General features: G+C 32.9%; 1 protein-coding gene across 4 annotated transcripts in view; it reads right to left on the bottom strand.

The window, feature by feature from the left end:
• Window positions 1-197, bottom strand: part of LOC145305915 (equilibrative nucleoside transporter 1-like) — an 83426-nt gene extending 83229 nt beyond the window's left edge. For all 4 annotated transcript variants that reach the window (XM_080147786.1, XM_080147788.1, XM_080147790.1 and 1 more), the window contains exon 1: window positions 120-197. The gene's annotated coding sequence lies outside the window, so the exon portion shown is untranslated. The remainder of the gene's footprint in view (window positions 1-119) is intronic.
• Window positions 198-17613: the final 17416 nt, after the last annotated feature.

Raw genomic sequence — 17613 nt, 5'->3', positions numbered from 1 at the left:
AACTCTAGTATGAAATTTCATTGTAAATATAAATATTTCATCACAGTTGATAAAAGTTCTTATTTTTTACTTCAAATTACCAAATAAAAAAAATACATCAAGCTTATTAAGGATTGAACCTGAGTACAGTACCCGCCACTCCAGATAATCAGTTATACTCCTTCAAATACTTTATATCCTTGTTTTCTTATCGTCCTAATCAAAATTGTATTTTTCATTCCATTTGTTGTTTTAATGTAGGATTTTAGTGGCTTTGCCTTAACCTATTCGATGATAGCTTCCCATGCTATCCAATATCCTCAAAATTGATAAATCATGAGCAATTTTTCATAAATCAAAAGATGTACAGTACATAGTAAAATTGGAAATCATACATTATCAATATTGCTTTCTTTAAAACGTTCTGAATAATAGTATTAGTCCTAGGAATTCCCATAAAATGTGATATTTAATTTTTAAATGTGCTTGGACTTTCTATTAATGAATACAGAGTTCTTAAACTTTTATTATAATCATAATTATTCTTTATTTTTACAGGAATCTTAAATATGTATGACATCAAAAACAATTCAAAATCCCCTACACAGCAATCCATTGTGTGAGGGATGATTTACAAACATAATCTAAATATAGAACTTAGGGTTGGGCCGGATATCCGGTTAGGCCGGATATCTGCCCATTTTCATTAACCGGCCGGATACCGGATATTGAAACTATCCGGATACCGGATATCCGACTGATTTATAATGCATGATATCCAGTTAGCTGGTCAGATATTCGGTAATTTACCGGATATCGAACGTTGGCCAGATATTCGGTAATTTACCGGATATCGAACGTTGGCCAGATATCCGGCCAGATACCGGATGTCCGACATTATAAATCAGCCGGATATCCGGTATCCGAACAAAAAGTATCCGGTCCAACCCCAATGAAAATGTTTTGCTTTTAGAAATGTTTAGAAAAGAAAACAAATTAAAAAGTTGAAAAAAAATATTGTAATTTATTTCAAAATATGAAACTTAATCAATGGAATCAGAGCTCGATGGCCACGGATTATTTAGCATCTATTATGGCGAATTAGTTACATTCCATTTTTATTTTAGTTTCAAAAAGAATTTTAATTTATTTGGAGGGGGTAATTTTTATTCTAGGGGCGATTTTTTGGGTGGGTGGCGTTAACTTCCCCCAAAATAGTTATAAACCTCACCAGGACCTAGGGTAAGCTGTCCTATAAAGGAGAATCGCATAAGTTCTGCGGTTCCAGAGATCCTTCGGTACACACAGATAGATATACACAGATCCTGTCACTTTTATATAAGGCTTTTTCATAAGTTATTCAATTTAATAAAATTTAAAATATTTTTTTTCAGCCAGTCTTGTATAAAACACCTAATTTGTATAAATTAGCTACGTTTTTTAAATACACTAGCTGCTACGCCCTGAGAGGCCTCTAGTGGCACTTTAAATGTTTTTTTTGTTTTTTTTAAAGATAAAACGTAATCTTCCAAAATAGTTATAAACCTTCTCAAGACCTATGAGAAGCTACCCTGTTAAGAAGAACCCGATCGGTTCAGCGGTTAGCGAGATCCTTTGGTATAAACAGACAAACATCCTGTTACTTTATTATACGGATAAAAGAAAAATAATGAAGTATATTTTTTAAAAAAAGATTTTAATATTAAAATATGTTATAAAGATTATAATAACATGAAAAATACAATTTCCTCTGAAGTAAATATTTTCATTTCAATATTTCTCAATATGATTTCTGTCTGCCTCCCGTCAGCTAAAATATTTTAAAGGTAAAATTAAATTTTTATATAAACAAGGATGACAACAAAATTAGCGAGGCAGCAAAATAATTTTAAATAATCAATACTATTATTATTAAGTCAAGGCAAACAGTGAGTTATGAAGGAAATTTTTGGAGGCTACATCAAATAGCAGCCATGTAAGTCTTATTTTTGAACGGACAAAATGAATTGTGGTTGTACCCCCAACTTTTTATTGTGGGGTCATTTTTTTCTAGAGGCGATTTCTCTAGAAGTTGGTGGTACCCTCCCCCAAAATATTATAAAACTACCATGGACCTATGAGAAGCTACACTGTACAGAAAAAACCGTATCAGTTTAGTGGTTATCGAGATCCTTTTATACAGACAGTCATCCTGCTACTTTTATATGAAGAGGACAAAAGTCCCTCAAAAAAATTCTGCCGTCATAAAGATAAGGGATGAGGAGAGAAGAAGTGGGAAAGAAACCCCATAAAAAAAGATGGATAATCCCTCATTTTTATGACGTCACATTGAGCACCCAAACAAGTTTTTTTTATGTCTTTTAAGACGGCTGCCGAGCAAAAAAGTAATAACTCACCATGCAAAGGATAATTCTGTGCTCTGGTCCAAAGAAAAATGAGACACAAGCTTGATGGAAAACTAAAACTAAAGAATGGCTCTGCTCCCGCCTCCCCCCATTATTATTTAAACTCCATCCTCAGTCATTTTTATAAGTTTTCACTTCTTCACTCTCCACAGAGATTTCAACTGAATCTGAAAACAAGACAAGGACGATTAAAAAAGGCAAAAAATTATTATGAAAGCCAAAATAACGCGGCGCCATACTGGAGACGTTAAAAAATTTAACTACTATCATCAATAGTAAACAGACAAAACTTTTTACCTTGCAGTTTGACAAAGGTCGTGCAATCAAAGGGTTAGTTGTCTGTTGGGTAACTCATACCAATCGGGCGAATAGTTACACTGCAAATGTAAGACGCGGAGTAAGTTTCGTGGAGAGGTCTGGAACCCGCAGCCACACGTACCAATCCCCCTAGTTGTCATCAAATCAAAGCAAAGCTTTTGTATATCTAATATAGATAAATAAGAAAATAAACATGACCGCAAGACATACAGAACAAGTAAATTATGCACTGGATACTTATTGGTACAGGGAATCTTCACCAAAAATTTCCGCTGTTTATCTTGAATAGAAGCTGAGAAATTCACATTACCACAATTTCTTTGAAAGTTAATCCCGTAACAAAAGACAAAATATTAAAAATATTACAAAACCCATAAATTTAACAAATCAGGTATATTGTTTGAATTTTATTTTGCGTTGAGGTACATCCCAATATAAAATGTTTTTGACGTCTTTGCATGGGTTTAGGGTTGTTAAGATTATAAATACATTAAATACTTAAAATTAAAATAAGTGTATGTGTAGAGTAGCTGCGCTAGTAAAAAAGACTTGATTTGTTGGGGGAAAAAATGCAACTTTTGTGAGAGTCCTTGCACAATCCTTGCTGCATAGCCACACACTTATTCTTCAGGGATCTGTAGGGATAAGACAATGGATGTACATCCCCAATAATGATACACAAAATTACCTCTTCTGTACATTAGAATTTGTGATTGAAACGTTAGGAGACTCAACTTAAGAAACCAACCGATAAAAATTCATTAAAAGTCCCCAAACTTGTTAAGCCAAAGAATATAAAAATCAGAGTTGGCCGGATATCCGGTCATTTTCAATATCCGGCCGGATATCCGGTCATTTTCAATATCCGGCTGGTTACCGGATACTGAAACTATCCGGTTCCATGATATCCGGCTGATTTTTGACGCCGGATATTCGGTAAATTGCCGGATATCGAACGTTGGCCAGATATCCGGCCCAACCCTAATAAAAATGTTGTTTTAATACTTTGGGGATTAGTTTAATAAACAGTCCAATGTTCCCTCCCTTCCTGCTTCTTCTTACATAAACTTACATTTTTAGAGCACAAATTTAGAACAATGTTTGAAAATTGTCTAAACTTTTATTTCAAATTAAATAAGAAAATAAAATTATGATCTACAAAAACAGTTCTTTTGGTTTATGGGAAGAAAACGAAGTAACAGGTTTCGTCGTATTTTCACAGTAGCTTTAGATAGGTTATTTTAGTTTAAATAAATAATAATGATTGCCCCGCAGGGTTTGATCAATATAATAATTGTACATTTCACAAGATAGCTCATAAGTAAATTTTTTGGTTAGATTTAAACATGATCTATGCACAAAAAAAGTTACAACCATTACTACCAGTTATGACGCATTTACCAATTGGCCTTGTAACGAAAGGACACATTGTATCCTTATACTAAAGTAACAGGATGTTTGTGTGTCTGTGTGTTAGTTTGTACCGAAGGATCTCGCTAACCGCTGAACCGATCGGGTTCTCCTTAACAGGGTAGCTTCTCATAGGTCCCGGGAAGGGTTATAACTATTTTCTTGGGGGTGGGACACCCCCCCCCCCAAAAAAAAAATGAAAACCCCCCCCCCAAATTTTTTTTTTTACTTTTTCTTTTAAAATCTAAAATAAGAAATTGGGATATCAAATTCGACTCCTACCTCCTCAAGTGCCCCTAGAGGCCTCTAGGGGCGTGGCCGCTAGTATAGCATAGAGTAGTTGTACTACAAAAAGAATAACTTGATTCTAAAAATTTGCTTTTTTCATTTGTTTTCCTTGTTAAGTAGTTAACCATGACAATCATTTTTTGTAGCTAAGCTCCAACACAAGGTTGCGCCTCTAGGTCCGTGAGTACGTCCTTAATAAGGAGATGTGTTAAAAAATACTGTTTTCATAGATGGACGAGTGAATCCTTTTTGCTGATATTTTGTTAAGCAACGATCATTTTCTATCACTAAGTTATCTGTAGGAAAATATTCCTTTCACATGGCATAAATTCAATTTTTAAAATTTATCAACGCTTTTAGTCCGTCTGTCTGACAATTTAGCTTTCTTTATAAACTTTGACAACCCTTATATAAAAGTAACAGGATCTGTGTCTGTCTGGTTGAACCGATATATAAATATAAAATATAAAAACGATTCCTGTGCTACGCATAGTTTAGGAGCTACGTGTTAAAATGTCCCAACTGACTTAAAACTTGACTTGCGAGTAATTTTTGAGACATTTTACCATCTGGCTTCTAGATCATTTGTAGCACAGGAACCGTTCTTATATTTCAAAAAAAATACAGTTCATAGCGGTTCTAACAGTTTGCATAACATTTATCTACCATTAACACAAGCCGCGCAATTCGAAATTAAAAATGTAGGCATCTCTTTTTGCAAAATATCTTCTCTAATTTTTAGTTATATTTTAAAATTTACTCGCAAGTCAAGTTTTACATCAGTTGGGACATTTTAACACAGAGAAATCGTTCTTATATTTCCAAAAAAATAGACTCCTCAACGGTTCTAACGGTAGGCGTAACATTTTTCTACTATTATCACAAGCCGCGCAATTTCAATTTTTTTGTACACCCTTTAACTGAAAATATAATTAAAGTTTAAAAATAGGGCTATTCTAACCTGTCTAAATCCATGATTATACGTTCCAAAGATATATGTAGACAGAGACTCAGAGTGTAGGAAAGCTTTACTCGTATTCATTCGAATCCGGTGGATAGGAACCGGTTCTCATCCATACGAAAAAAACTATGTCTAGCACCGAATTATATCCAGCTTTCTACGAATATAAAAATTTACAATCATAAAATTAATACCAGTTTTTTAGACCGAGCCTTCGGCACCTAGGAGCTAAAAAAAACTAGTTTGAATCTTAAAATTGTACATTCTATATCCGCGGAAAGCTGTTTATAATACGATGCGAGAAATAACTATTCTTGTAAAAATGAAATTAAAATTCTAAGCCTGAAATTCATTAACTAGGGTGCAAATATTCAGATTAAAATTTATATCCACAATAAATATATAAACTCTAGATCCACACTTGTTAATTGTGCCTATAGGAACACTTTGTAGGAACATTCCGGCCACATTGTTGATTAATAAATGTACACAGTTTGGTATGAAATTCCACCACATAAGCAAAAATCTTTTTATGTTATAAATCTATTCTAAGTTTGATGGATTTTTGTGTCGGATTGACTATCTATAGTAATAATTCTATTGTATCTTACTAGCTAGGCACATACAGAATTTAATTCACCTTTTGAACCGCTCATTCTAAAATTCTCTATTCGACTTTGAAAAGCCAACAAATCGCTCGAAAACAAAAGAAATCTATCAAAAGCAAGTCCTATCACTGATTATTTCTTTAAACAATTGCCTTTTTATGGTCCTAGGACAAACGCAGGAGTCCCAAACGTCGGAGTGGTCAAACGCAGGAGTGGACACTTAACCGAACCTAACCTATTTCAAACCATATTTTATGTTTTTTTAAATGCCTAACCCCTGCGGGGGGCTTATTTGTATATTCATATCTTAACCTAACCTAACCTGTATAGAAATACTTACTTAAATTTATATTTTAACACTCCTGCGTTTGTCCACTCCGACGTTTGGGACTCCTGCGTTTGTCGTGGAACCCTTTTTATGAGTGGATGGAGGAATTTTCCCATTAATTACCAAGTCGAATAATAAAGGGGGGCCAAACTTTCTTTTTTGGCCCAACATTATTAGATACATTCTCCCATTTCTAACCATTTATGTCATGCATCTTACATAGCAACAGTAGGAATTATTTTTAACATCTTAAGATATGATTTCTAATTTCTAAATGAAAATTACTGAAAATCTTGTGATCAGAGTAGCTGTGTTTGGTGCCCTAGAAAAATTGATTAGATGTCACAGATTTTCGCTTACCTATTGACGTTATAGTAGAGGGAAAGAGACAGGGAAGGGATAAAGAAACCCCCTAGAAAAGAGATGGGGTATTGACGTCAATAGAATAAGTAGGCCAAAATCAGTGACATTAATCCCAATTTTGCTAGGGCACTATAGACAGTTACTTAATAAGGTGTTCGGACATACAAATCCAGTTGCATTTATTACTATCGTTTTGTATTATCTTTCTTATAATATTCGTAGAAAATTGAATATAATACGATACGATACACGTTTTTTCAGTGTGGATTAAAACCGGTTCTAATACAGCAGATATTAATCGGTTCTGAAGCCATACTGTGAAAATCAATTATAGAATGCAAACTTTACAATGTATTACCATTTTAAAATCCCTTAAAAGAGAAAGAGTAGAGACTGACTTTACCAATTAGTGACTGACACACATTCTAAATTTTTGGCAACCACTGACCCGAACTCTTTTCAAACTTTCTCAACCAACCCTTTAAATCTATAAATAAAGGGATAGGTAAATGTTATTTAGATGTTTATTGTCTCAAGAACCATGACAGATCTATATAGGAAAAAAACTTGGGTATATATAATATATCTATAATACAAAGTAGAACGATGTCTGTCAGTCTGTCTGTTTGTTTGTCTGTTTGTTTGTTTGTCTGTTTGTATGTCTGTTTGACATAAACCCCACACCCCCCAAAAAAAATCCCCCCCCCCAAAAAAAAAAATGTAAAATATGAAAAATTAGTTTGATCAAACCTCTTGGGGCAAAGCCCCTAGAGGCTAGAGGCGAAGTTGCTAGTAAATCTAATAGTTCTTAGATGATTTTAAATTAACACTCATTAACCTGACCATATAGATATTAGAAAGATATCACATTAAACTAAGGTTCTTTATTTATTAAATTTTGACTGTGTTTGTAGCCTAAACATAGTATCAAAACGAATAGGTTAACTCTTGGCAATTACACTTGAAATCAAAGGGTTGGTTGTCTGTTATTGTTGGATTCATAGTACATTTGGAACTATAGTAAGTTCTGGCAGGGTTCTTGAAACATTACGGTTTAGTTTAGAAATATAAAAAACTCTATATTTTCTAACAGTATGTCTATGTATTTAAAATAATAACATTAACATAACTTAATAATTAACATAAAATACTAAAAAAAAATATATTTCTTTTATATGTAAAAGTGCAGTTACTTTTTGTCAATGTTATTTTGTCTTTGTGTTTTGCTTTTATTGATGTTGTCATTCTTGTTGTAATAAATTTAAACGGTAGTAGAGTAAAATAAATGAAAGAAAACCATCCTTTTGTTTTTTTCTTTTTGCAAGATTTCTAGTTTTAAACCCATACATTTTAATTACAAAATTATTTGCATATTATCAACTTCATTCAGACAGACATAAAGATGGCCAAAAAATTGTCAAAGGTCAAATTTTTGTATTGTTTTAGGGGATAAAAATACACGCCTTTACTTTTTTTGCCTCTATTACCTATCTATTTTCCCCTGCCCCCCCCCCCCCCCCTACAACCACATCATAGTAGAAAATATCTCATTTTAATTTCTGTTCCACTATAAGAGTAGAATTTTCAGTGGTTAAGGGGACAATGGGCTGTTTATTTCATTAGTCCCCAAAGTTTTTCTTTTACGTTTTCTTATTCGTTGGTTTAACAACTTTGGGGACTTTAGTGAATTTTGATTAGTTGGTACATTAAGGTGAGTGATCAAACGTTTTAACAACTAATTGTAATCTACAGAAGAGGTAATTTTCTGCAACATCATTGGGGATATACATCATTTATCGGCCATTATCTTATCCCTTTAGGTCCTGAGAATTTTACTTTTCAACTATTCTATCATTGTCTTTATTTAATTAGGGAGTGGGTAATTTATGTTCATATTATGTACATATATCTAATAGAGGTTTAATTAAATATTCAAGAAAAATATATTATTAAAGTTATATTTAAACATTTGAACAGTTCTTTTCAGCGTTGTGGAGCCGGAGCTGGGAGCCGTTGAGCCGCCATATTTAGCTTGAGCCGGACTGGAGCCGTAATTTTCGTGAAAAAACGACTCCGGCTCCGGGTTAGCTAAAAACAGAGATTTTTTATTAATTATAATTTGGCATTTCTGTTATGTCGTTTGCAAACGCCCCTTTTAAGTTTTTCAAGTCCATTTTTATCAAAAATTGAATTTTTAAAAGTTTCAAAAGTCATAGACTTGGCAAAAAAAAATAGTTTTTGTTGATTTAAGGTCGGAGCCGGAGCCAGAGCTGGAGCCAGAGCCGCACAAAAATCAAACGGCTCCGTAACGCTGGTTTTTTCAACTATTTAATTTGCTCCGAGAATCAAGGAGGAAGAAGGGGTTCAGAAAATAGCTTAGAACCGGTTTGTATCCAAAAATCAATTGCATTTTGACCCATAATTGAAAATTGTAGTTTAATGTGTTAAATAACAGTTTAGAATTTGTTATCCAAGCCAGCTGACTCTAGATAAGAAAGTTTATTGAGTGATGCACTTTTTATCTAAACCACTAAATATATATTAATATACGGGGTGCGACACATAAATTGTCACAAATTTTCCAGGGATTCTAAGGGAAAAGACATAAGAGGTTCAATTGATGATAAACAAGATTACCCCATTCCTAAATCAAAATTACTTCAATAGTTGGAACTAATAATCAAGATATAATAAAAAGAACCCAGCAATTGAGTATATAAACTTTGAGGAACATAATTATTTACAGTCCAATATCAGCTCCCTCCATATACAGGGTGGGGCACATAAATCCGGACTTTTTAAAATTTTTAAACAAATGAACATAAAATCGTCAATTTTAAAGATTTTATTGAATTTTAAAAACTGGGAGGCAGAAAAGGTATATGACTATTAGATTATTCAAAAAAATGGCCGCCAGTCTCATTCACCGCCTCTAGCCGCCTCCTAAACCGCCAGTATGCCAAGGTCAAAATGTACCTTTCTAAGCTGTCGAAGTTCTCCTTGAAAGTGGCTATGAGGGAGGTCTTTGTGATATGGGCACGTCTATTGGTGCATGCTTCAAAGTAGCACCAGGCCTAAAAGTCCATTGAATTAAGATCAGGCTGCTGGGAGGCCACATTTCCTTAGGATCGTGAGTAACCGCAGGATCCAAATTAACCCAACTTTCAAGCTACTCTTAGACACGGAGGCTCTTATTTGGACCACAGTTGAGCTAGAACGACGTTCTTTACCTTTTTGGAAATGGCATGACAATTCAGCTACGGTTGTCAACGCAATCTATAGTCTAAAATGAGTTTTGAAGTTCCATATGGGTCGCTGAAATCGAGAACCGAGAAATTTTCACAATTTTTCACGATTTTTGACGTTTTTGACATCTTAAAATCTGCCACGTTTCACTTTGCTGGAGTACTACGGCCAAGCAATTTCAGATAAAGAGCTCTAGTCTTTTCTAGTGTATTACTTATGTATCTAAGAGTTTCTCCAGCAAGTTTTATAACCGTACCTCACCTACAGATGGGCTGAAGTCAGATTAAGTGGGACCTAGTCGAGAATCAAGATTAAACCACCGCGCGCATTTCGAAACTGCCTTGTTGAACATATTCGCGGCCTGCTCGGAGTATATGTCCCCAATCGTCCAAATATTTTTTTGTGCTAAAAGGTCATTACCTAAGCTTTTTATAGTTGGGTTAAACGTCCTGATTGGTCAAGTAGTTTTGACGCTATGGCCGTTTTAAAAAAGTCCGGATTTATGTGCCCCACCCTGTATATCTTTTATCTTTATTAATATAAATGTTTGTAAAGAAAACAATTATTTTAGATTCCTAAAATCAATTATAGATTATGTTATACTAGTGGCTTCGCCCCTAGCCTCTAGGGGTTTGGAAATTTTCATTTTTTTTTTTGGGGGGGGGGGGTTGGGTGTGTCCCACACCCCAAGAAAATAGCTTAAAACCACCATAGGACCAGAGTAGAATCCGATCGGTTTTGTGGTTACAGAGATCTTAAGCTTCAGACGGACAGACATCAAGCTACTTTGTATTATAGATAATACAACCAAAGTATTTGTATACAATATTTCTTTAAGCAAATCTTTATCATTTAAGGACATACTTACATATTTTTAGGACTTGAATGATTATAGAGATGCTTCGCTTATAACATTGTACTTTGTTGTCCTAGTATTCCAAAAGTCAGGTCAATCGGATTATTATATCACATACAATTTTATTGTTAAAAAAGTTTAAAATCAAAATGTTTAAAATGGACGTATGGGCATTCTGGTAGCGAATATAGAGTTGCTAAGCTTTCTAATTACTACAGGAATCACCAAGCAAAGTTTGAAATCGATAGGACAAATCTAATATGCCTAAAACGAAAAAGCTATCCGTTCCGGACGGACGTACGGGCGGACGGACCAACCATGATTATAGAAAATCTTCGTGGTAGAAATACTTTTTTCACAATGTGTAAAACTGTCAAATTTAGGGTTTTGATCTAGGCTTTTTAGATTTATTTATTGAAAGTTTGGACGATTTTTGTGACACACCCTGCAAATATATAAAATGTATATTTTGTAATATATTACATCAGATTAGTTTAACATCATATAAACTAGGCCTTTCACGAATATCCTTTTTTTTAAAGTAACAGGATCTGTGTGTGTGTGTGTGTACCGCAGGATCTCGCTAACCACTGAACCGATGTGGTTCATCTTTTCAGGGTAGCTTCTCATAGGTCCTGAAAAGGTCTATTTTGGGGAACGATAACACAACCATCCCAAGAGAAATTTGACAAAAAAAATTGTTTTAAAAGTGTCACTAGGCGGAGCCAGTTTCGTTGAAACATGAATAAGAAACAGTTTTAAGTGGACACAAAACAATCTTTCCCGATTTTGTATTAATTTTGCGGAACATGATTCCAGTTACGTCATATTTTTCTTTCCCGAAAAAGGGAAGGGGGGAAGAAAAAAAGAGATGGGAGAAAAGGGGGTTTTCCCCATCTCTTTTGAAGAGAATTTCTTTCCCCCTTCCCTTTTTCGGGAAAGAAAAATATGACGTAACTGGAATCATGTTCCGCAAAATTATTACAAAATCGGGAAAGATTGTATTGTGTCTTTTAAGTGCCACTAGAGACCTCTGGGGGCGTTTCCCTTGTATAATATAAAAAAGTAATTTTTTTGTCAGAGCGAAAGATCTGGTAAACTGATGGTTTGAATTATATTAACTTTTCAGGTAAGATTTATAAATGTCTTTTGGTTGTTTTATTTTATTTTCCTGGCTAGGGGTGTAGCAACTAGCGAATAATAAAGTCAAGTTTTTTAGTTCCAAATAAAAACAAAAAAAAACAGAATGCTAAATTGTTTTCTTATACATTTGATTTTGTTAAAATACATCATAGCAGATTTGTAACATTTTTGTCTAGGACATTTTAATAAAGATATTATTTTAACTAGTATAAAGCTTGTTGTTTTCTTAAGATTTTTTGCAAATATGGTTATTATTTTGTAGAATTAAGAAGACTTCAATAAAACGAAATATATTTTCTACTAAGAAGGTTGTTCTTGTTGTTTAGTATAGCTTTAGCCGCGCGTTTTTTGAGACTATAAAGATAACTCTACTAATTTTCAAACTTTATTCTTTATTTGGTTTTGGTTTGACTTTTTACTTCAATTATTTTAGCTATCAAGCTAAAATAATTTAAATTTGTATAACGAAAATAATAAAATATTTATAAATTGAAGGAGTCAAAATGTGTTTAATAGTCAGCTAGGAAGTTGATTAATGTCCCTCCACTGATATGAATATTCTGAATATGGTAGTTCTAGAATTAAGACTTATTTAGCTGACGTAGATGATTAAAGTCTACCCACATATTATGACGTTATACGATAGAATAACCAATGAGAGGCTAGCTTAAATTTTGCCATTGGTCAATTACAGTGTATACTGGCCTCTCATTGGCTATTCTATCGTATGACCTCATAATATGTGGGTAGACTTTAATCATCTACGTCAGCTAAATAAGTCTTAATTCTAGAACTACCATATTCAGAATTAATTCGTCCGATTTTCACGAAATCTGCTCCAGTCATAATTTTCAAGACTAGAAAGTTTTATAAATAAGGTGAATATTTATATTTTTCAACTCCTACTACCCCCATCCGAGAAAAAAAATTACAGAATAATTACCTACCCATAGGATTCTTAGCGCATCTCATGCCATTTTAACCCTAATGTCCTTAAAAATAATATGATTACAAGTTTCAAGTTTTTTTGATTGAATTTTAAGTTTACAAATGCTATTCCAAAGTCTAACCTACAGAAATTCAAACAAATCATTACAGTACATACAAGAATATTGAAAATTTGGCTTCCAGATTACCTACTTGCTTATTTTCTTATCTAGGTGAGGGAGCAAGGACGTTCAAGCTTTTTTTTTTTGGGGGGGGGGTAAAAATTTGTTTGGGGAGTTAATCACCCCTTTACCCCCAGCCCCCTTGGACGTCCTTGTGAGGGAGGTCAGTAAAAGTATCTAGACCGGCCCAAAGTTACAATAAATATCCTAAAACCATCATGGTAGCGCTTGGAACAGGACAACTAATCCGTTTCAAAGTTTGGCGTTATCTTAACGGGCAGAAAAAAACATTACTACTTTATTTAATAGGCTGGACTAGTGCCAATTGCCTTTAAGGTAAAAAAAAAACTCTACCTAACTTAAGATACAAAAAAGTGTTGTACTTCATTTGAAAACAACTCATTGATGTTATGTCTTTAAGGTAAAAAAAAAAACTCTACCTAACTTAAGATACAAAAAAGTGTTGTACTTCATTTGAAAACAACTCATTGATGTTAAGCTTCATCAAGACTGAATAATATTGATCTACTTTGTTTTAGAGATTCCCAGGACCTATGCGAAGCTACACTGTAAAAGAGAACCCGATCGGTTTAGCGAGATCCTTCGCTGAAAACAAACAAACAGACATACAGACATCGTTCTACTTTGTATCATAAACTACTTTATATAATAGGATAGACATTAAATTTTCGATTTTTCAAATGCTAATTATCCCGCAATCTTAACTAGATTTTTTTATAATTTTAACATCTTTAAGAGTTTTTGTTGCATGTGCAGAGGTTAAATGTAACTGAATTGCCTGAAAGAAAATGCACATTTTTCTTCAGTTTATTCCATACATTTCTTACATTCCAGGGTTCGATTCTTTAAAAATAAAGTTGTATTTTTAAGCAAAGATATTTTCAACAAGAATTATGGAAAGAAAACTGATTTTGTTGTATTTTCACATTAGCTTTTCTCCTATTTCTAGCCCTTGCGGGGGGCATTAATCCTGCTGGACCTATTTTCCAACCCTGTGGGGCCATCATCAATATTTACCTATTAAAAGCTACTGTGAAAATACGACGAAACCCACTACTTCGTTTTCTTTCCATGATCCGGAAATTTTATTAAAATAAAATTAATTGAAAACGATTTCAAAATTGTGAAAAAAAATAGTCATTTTTTTACAAGAGGTTAGATGGGGCTATAGCACTTACACATCCAGCAAATTTACAGTTGATGTATTTTTGGCAAAATGTTTTCTTACTTTTTCTCATGCCATAAATACATCCAACACTGGCATTTACACATCCATACTTTTTTAATTATATGTCATAAATACATCCAACACTGGCATTTACACATCCATACTTTTTCGATGATATGTCATAAATACATCCAACACTGGCAAATATACATCTAGATTAATTTATATGAATATTTATTTTCAATTAATTAGATTTTGTACAGTATGTATAAGTTTTAAATTTTTTGCCCAATTTTAGTTACTCTCCCCCTATTTACTTCCCTTTTTCTCAAGATGCTCCCTACAAAACATCAATACTTCTTTCCTTTTCAGTTTTAACAACAAAATGAACAACTTCGAACTATATTAAATTATTGTTCTTTATTAGGTTTAGCTTTAAGCATTTTAAGTTTAAACATATCAAGTTATGCTTTACTACATTATAAGTTCTTAGTTTTATTAAATTACAATTCAGTAAAATAAGACAAAAATCTTTCAGTATAGAAATTAGTAAAGATAAAATTACAAATTTCATTGTTTCAATAAATAAAATACAAACTTTTGATAGAATATCTTAATTCAAATGTAGTAGATATGACTAAGCCTTGTAAATTATCTAGAAAAATTCTAAAAATGGGTTGTGAGATTTAGGTAAGGTAAGGTGTAAGGAAGGGATAAATAGTTTGAAGAACAAAAATTTCTATTATGTTCAGAGGAATATATAATAAATTAAAATATAACTATGCAGTGTATTGTAAACACAAGGAGTAATAATAAGACCTATATAGCTGTTGTTTAAATTGAGTTTAGAATATGAAATTAATTTAACATTTTTTTTTTAAGAATCCTTGGCTGATTATTAGATTTACCTTTCATAGTTGATGAATTTTGGACTTTTGGGCAAGATTTGGGTGAAATTAATGTACTTGTCTTATTCCTATATCCCTGCTTATTTTGATTAGATTCAAAATGATGTGCTTTTTGAATGAGCCTTAATACACCCTTTCCCCTATTACTCTCTCCAATAGTTTTCTCCTATCCCCAATTTGTCTATAAATTCAAACTATCTTAATTCTCTTAATTTAGAAGCTACTCTTTAGTTCACAAGTTTATCCATCTTTGTACATAGTTTATTTATTGGTTGATTTATTAACTGTTTATTTGATTTTAAAAAATATATATATTATAGTTTAAATCTTTATAATGCTTTTTATTTCAACCTGACAAATATATTATAACTCAAATAATATACAAGTTTGTAGTTTTCTTATTATTTTACATTAAATTTCTATGGATGTATAAATGCCAGTGTTGGATGTATTTATGACATATAATAGAAAAGTACGGATGTGTAAATGCCAGTGTCAGATGTATTTTTGACATATGTCTAAAAATATTGGATGTATTTTTGCCAGTGTTGGATGTATTTATGGCATGAGAATCGATTTTACTGTCATTTATACAGTAAAAATTCAGTTTGTCATAAATACATCCATTGCACTGGCGAAAACACATCCACTGTAAATTTGCTGGATGTGTAAATGGCAGTCCCCCGGTTAGATAAACCCTATCAACTTTGTAGGAAATCTTTGTACAGTTAAAACCCTGTTAGCTTTTGCATTATATTAGCATAAGATTGCTACAATGCAATGGTATATTTCTAGCGTTTGATGATTGTATTAATCAGAAATAAGGTATAACCAACAAGCGAAATAAATCTAAAATAATATTTAGGGGGCAAATGGAGAGGTCGTCAATTTTACGATGTGTTACCCCCCAACGACAGCTGAAAAAAACGTATAGGTTCCGTGATTTTTTCCGAATTAATTTCGTAATTAGTAGCAAATATAAAGTAACAATGTATTAAATATTCAAGAATTTTAAGAAGTCAAAAGAAAAATTCGAATATACATAGTTTTTAGTACTTAATTGTAGAGTTCCTTCCCTTGTAAAATGTGCATAATAGTCTAAGGAATTAAAATTCCAAACAATATATATGTAAATAAGATCAGAATATACTTATTTAATAAATTATTTTATATAAAATAGCTAAAATAAATCATACTTTCTGGCAATGAGGATAGATTTTCTAAATTTTTCCTAACATTTAGAGAAATATTCTTGCAATGTTTTATATCGATCGGACATTTCTAACATGCCAGGATTAACGATAAAAGCTATCTTTTACACACATACACTTAAAGTACAACTACAAAGCTTCGCTTTAACACTGTTTTGTTCTATATTGATCTTGAAAAAAATTATTTAATATTTGTTTAAGAATCAGTCTTAGTGTCAAAAATAGGTCATCAATATTTCACACCCACACACACATCCATACACCATAAAAGATGGATTAAAATCTCTTCAGAAGGCTTTGCAGCGCAGTAAACTTACTTAAGCATTCTATATGCGGTTTTAAAAGTGACGGGGGGGGGGGGGGAGGACTAATGTCTCTAATATCTCATGTAGACCCAAAACGAAATCTTCGGAAAATATAATTTTGAAGCGTATATTAGGTTTGGTTTAGTAAAGGTTAGAAGAGGCTTAAAGGGATAGTAACCCGTTGGGATAAGGACGCGCATGTTTAGAGTACCCCTTAAAGGGTTATAAATATGTTTCAGTTGTCTAATCTAAGGTAGAGTAAAAGCACTATCCCATTAACCGTTTGTAGACCATTTTCACGCCTTACTGCTATTGTTATTTTATTAGAGTAAAAATTGGGGAGGAGTGTTATCGGTAAAACAATTATCAATATCTTTCGTTACTAACATACATACATCCTATTACTATCCTGAGCTGGATCTTTAAATCATTTTAGTGGTGAGCCAGATTGGAGTAAGCCAACTTTCCACCAATGAGAGCACAGCATTTTATGAAATGCCGCGCTGTGATTGGCTAAAATTCGGCGCACCCCGATCTGGCTCACCGCTAAAATGATTTAAAGATCCAGCTCTGAATTTTGCTTAAAATTACCTAACAGAGTCAGTTTGTTTGGTTTAGTTTTTGGTAATGCTAAAAAAATTATTTTTAAAAAAGGGGGGAGTTGGGGTTGCCTCAACTTTTTTTTTATAGATAAGCCTACCTTTAAAACAAAACAAAAAAGCAACCAAAATTAGTTCTTGTAGTTAGGTAAAAAATATTTCGGGGGTTTTCCACATATTCCACTTTTTAAAAGCGAAGCTTTTCTATAATTAGGTTCGGTCCGTCTGTCCGTACGTCTGAGATGGATAGCTTTTTTCGTAAATTTAGGCATGTTAGAATTGTCCTATCGATTTCAAACTTTGCATGGTGATTCCTGTAGAAGTTAGGTTCGAGTTAGAAAGCGTAGCAACTCTATAATCATTACCAGAATGTTCATACGTCCATTT

The sequence above is a fragment of the Acartia tonsa genome, chromosome 14 (genome assembly GCF_053477335.1).
Source record: "Acartia tonsa isolate MP-2025a chromosome 14, ASM5347733v1, whole genome shotgun sequence".
In the NCBI taxonomy this organism is placed as follows: domain Eukaryota; kingdom Metazoa; phylum Arthropoda; class Copepoda; order Calanoida; family Acartiidae; genus Acartia; species Acartia tonsa.
Note: the sequence above shows the minus strand (reverse complement) of the source record. Positions and strands in the feature narration are given on the sequence as shown.